Source organism: Dermochelys coriacea, chromosome 9, assembly GCF_009764565.3.
Source record: "Dermochelys coriacea isolate rDerCor1 chromosome 9, rDerCor1.pri.v4, whole genome shotgun sequence".
NCBI lineage: Eukaryota > Metazoa > Chordata > Testudines > Dermochelyidae > Dermochelys > Dermochelys coriacea.
Genome location: NC_050076.1, coordinates 58,541,883 through 58,545,820, shown reverse-complemented (window position 1 = coordinate 58,545,820; position 3,938 = coordinate 58,541,883).

Sequence of the window (3,938 nt, the reverse complement as noted above, 5' to 3'; positions counted from 1 at the left end):
ATTGTAGTCCTTGAAATGTAAAAAGGTACATGTCTCTTATTAACTCTGTTTCCTAAACCTCTAGGAAGAAATCCCAGTTGGTGTGGACCCGATCTGAACCAGGCTGGCCAGCACCATCTATGATTTGTGGGGCATGTGATACATAAAAGGGATGGGGGAGTAGCTCCCTTTGATGGACAGCCAGCCAGTTAGCTGTAAAATCCCTCTTGGTCTGTTTTCTGCTTGCTTTAACTGTAAAGAATTAACAAGTTCACAGGTAAAAGAAAAGGAGTGGGCACCTGACCAAAAGAGCCAATGGGAAGGTAGAACTTTTTAAAATTGGGAAAGAAACTTTCCCTTTGTCTGTTCTCTGGGCTGCAGGGACGGAGCAGCAATGCTGTGTAAGGCTTGAAACGGGTATGAAAATTCGTCTTTCATACCTAGAAGGGATTATTTGGATAGGAAATGTTTAGTTAGACACAATCACGTTTATTTTTATTTTGGCTTGTGGATCTCCTCTGTGCTAACTCCTGATGCTTTTGTTTGCTTGTAACCTTTAAGCTGAACCCGCAAGAAAGCTATTTTGGGTGCTTAATTTTTTAAATTGTTTCTTTTAAGATCTAGCAAAAAGCCTAAATTCAAGATGTAATTTTTTCCTTTTTGTTTTTAATAAAATGTACCTTTTTAAAGAACAGGATTGGATTTTTGGTGTTCTAAGAGGTTTGTGCATGTGGTTTGATTAGCTACAGCCAATTTCCTTTTGTTCTTTCTCAGCTCTTCCCTGGAGTGGGGGTGAAAGACCTTGAGGGTACCCCACAGGGAGGAATTCCCAAGTGCTCTTTCCTGGGTTCAAAGAGTTTTTGTTTTTGTTCGTTTTGCATTTGGGTGGTGGCAGTGTTTACCAAGCCAAGGTCAGAGAAAAGCTGTAACCTTTGGAGTGTAATACGAGCCTGGAGTGGCAAGTATTAATTTTTAAAATCCTTACAGGCCCCCACTTCTGCACTCAAAGTGACAGAGTGGGGATTCAGCCTTGACACAGAGTTATTGTCTTTCCTTGGGCTGGTAGGGTTTTGATTGCTCCTTTTGAGCTTTATGTTTGATTGTTTTTGGATCCATGACTCACCTGCTGACCGCCATTAGGTGCCTAACCATAACACAGGATTTCTTTGGAAAAATCACACACACATGCTTCCCGACATACTGGAAATCTAGAAAGGAGCAATTCCCTCCACATATTGTGTCACATTCTCCACACAGAGAACTGTCCATAGCAAATTTTATACCTTTACCCAAAGTCCTAGGCTGTTGTGTTTACATCTTCCTCAGTGGCCATCTATGATTTCTCTGTACATTGTATGCACCATAAAAATCTTTCATTTGGGGCTGGATTTCAAAAGGAGAATCTAATATATTTTTAATTAATGTAACAGTACAATCACTTCACCTACAAAGTTAAAACATGAAATTCTGAACATAACATGAATCATAATTAGTGTTATTTACACACCTGCTTGTTTCTAAGCTGATCATCAGTGCAGTGTCTGGGCACCTTTTCTATTACTGAGAGCAAAACCGTACAACATTTTGTCAGTGATAGAAGTGTCTGAGAATCTGATGCAGTCCCCTGAGCTCAGCAAACCTCTTTCCCTTAATGGCAGAGAGCTAGGGGTGGGGGTCACCCATCAGGGGACTGTTTCCCAAAGAGAGCCTAGCTTTTACAGTTAGAAGAAGGGCCTCTCATCATGCTCAGAAGGTGACCAGGTGTGACCCTAATCACCCTTCTATTCACACCCCACACTCTATTGTAAGAATCCTTGTACAAAGTATTATTTAGAAAGTAATAACTCACTGATCATTAATATTCTTGTGATGCATGTACACAGTGTTTATTAAGAGTTATGGATATATGCTTTAATTATGACTAAAGTGTGTTTAAACCAGGCATGTCAGGGGTGAGTTGGTAAGCACATCTGCCCTAGACAACAGAATGTGTTTGCTTCTCTGTCCAGCCCAGTTATCAGGCAGAGACAATCAAGTTACATTTACATATCTGGTAAACAAAGCTGTTGAGCTAACAAGTGGGGGAAGAGACTGAGAAGAGAGATGCTTGGTCTGGGCTTTCCTTTTCAAAGAATACCTTGAAAAGGTTTACTTGTCTATAAAGACGGGGGGGTGACAAGACTGGTGTTATACAATATCACTGTATTATAGAAGTGTGTAGAATGAGGTCTTTTCTGAAAGCTAATGACCCACTGCTGATTAGAATCATTGCAAAATATATGTATTAACATTACATGAGGAAATATGGATACTTCATGATATTATGTTTTAAATCTCTGGCCAAACAGGAAGAAATAGGTTCCCTCCCAGACAGGAGGGAAGGCAGCTATCTACCAGTCTCCAATGAGATTAAGGAAGGTGTGATCCAAACCAATTGCAACCCATTTACATAGAAATCAGCAAGGTGATGGGAAATCCACAGGAAGGGAAGGGCAGCATGAGGTCATCCTGCCTCTTGAAACAAAGTCATTGAACTTTAGAAATCATCAGCAAAGATAGAAGCCATCTAGACAGACACAAGAGAACCGAGCTCTTACAAGCTGAGAAAGATGTGTCCTTCAACTGAGGGAGGGCTGAAGTCTGTGGGAACTGACTATCAAGGCATGGGGAAGAAGTGACCATCCCTCTGCGGAGAAAGAAGTGGTTTGGGACTATTTAGAAAACCGGGATGAGTACAAGTCCATGGGGCCAGATGCACTGCATCCAAGAATGCTAAAGGAGTTGGCGGATGTGATTGCAGAGCCATTGGCCATTATCTTTGAAAACTCATGGTGATCGAGGGAGGTCCTGGACGACTGGAAAAAGGCTAATGTAGTGCCCGTCTTTAAAAAAGGGAAGAAGGAAGAGGAAAGTGATCAGGAACAGTCAGCATGGATTCACCAAGGACAAGTCATGCCTGACTAATCTAATTGCCTTCTATGACAAGATAACTGGCTCTGTGGATGAGGGGAAAGCAGTGGACGTGTTATTCCTTGACTTTAGCAAAGCTTTTGACATGGTCTCCCACAGTATTCCTGCCATCAAGGATAAAGAAGTACGGGCTGGATGAATGGACGATAAGGTGGATAGAAAGCTGGCTAGATTTTCGGGCTCAATGGATAGTGATCAATGCCTCCATGTCTAGTGGCAGCCGGTATCAAGTGGAGTGCCCCAAGGGTCGGTCCTGGGGCCGATTTTGTTCAATATCTTCATTAATGATCTGAAGGATGGTGTGGATTGCACCCTCAGCAAGTTTGCAGATGACACTAAACTGGGAGGAGAAGTAGATATGCTGGAGGGTAGGGATAGGATACAGAGGGCCCTAGACAAATTAGCGGATTGGGCCAAAAGAAACCTGATGAGGTTCAACAAGGACAAGTGCAGAGTCCTGCACTTAGGACAGGGGAATCCCATGCACCGCTACAGACTAGGGACCGAATGGCTAGGCAGCAGTTCTGAAGAAAAGGACCCAGGGGTTACAGTGGAGGAGAAGCTGGATATGAGTCAACAGTGTGCCGTTGTTGCCAAGAAGGCCAATGGCATTTTGGGATGTATAAGTAGGGACATTGCTAGCAGATCGAGGGACATGACCGTTCCCCTCTATTCGGTATTGGTAAGGCCCCGTCTGGAGTACTGTGTCCAGTTTTGGGCCCCACACTACAAGAAGGATGTGGAAAAATTGGAAAACGTCCAGTGGAGGGCAACAAAAATGATATGGGGACTGGAATACATGACTTATGAGGAGAGGCTGAGGGAACTGGGATTGTTTAGTCTGCAGAAGAGAAGAATGAGAGGGGATTTGATAGCTGCTTTCAACTACCTGAAAGGGGATTCCAAAGAGGCTGGATCTAGACTGTTCTCAGTGGTACCAGATGACAAAACAAGGAGTAATGGTCTCAAGTTGCAGTGGGGGAGGTTTA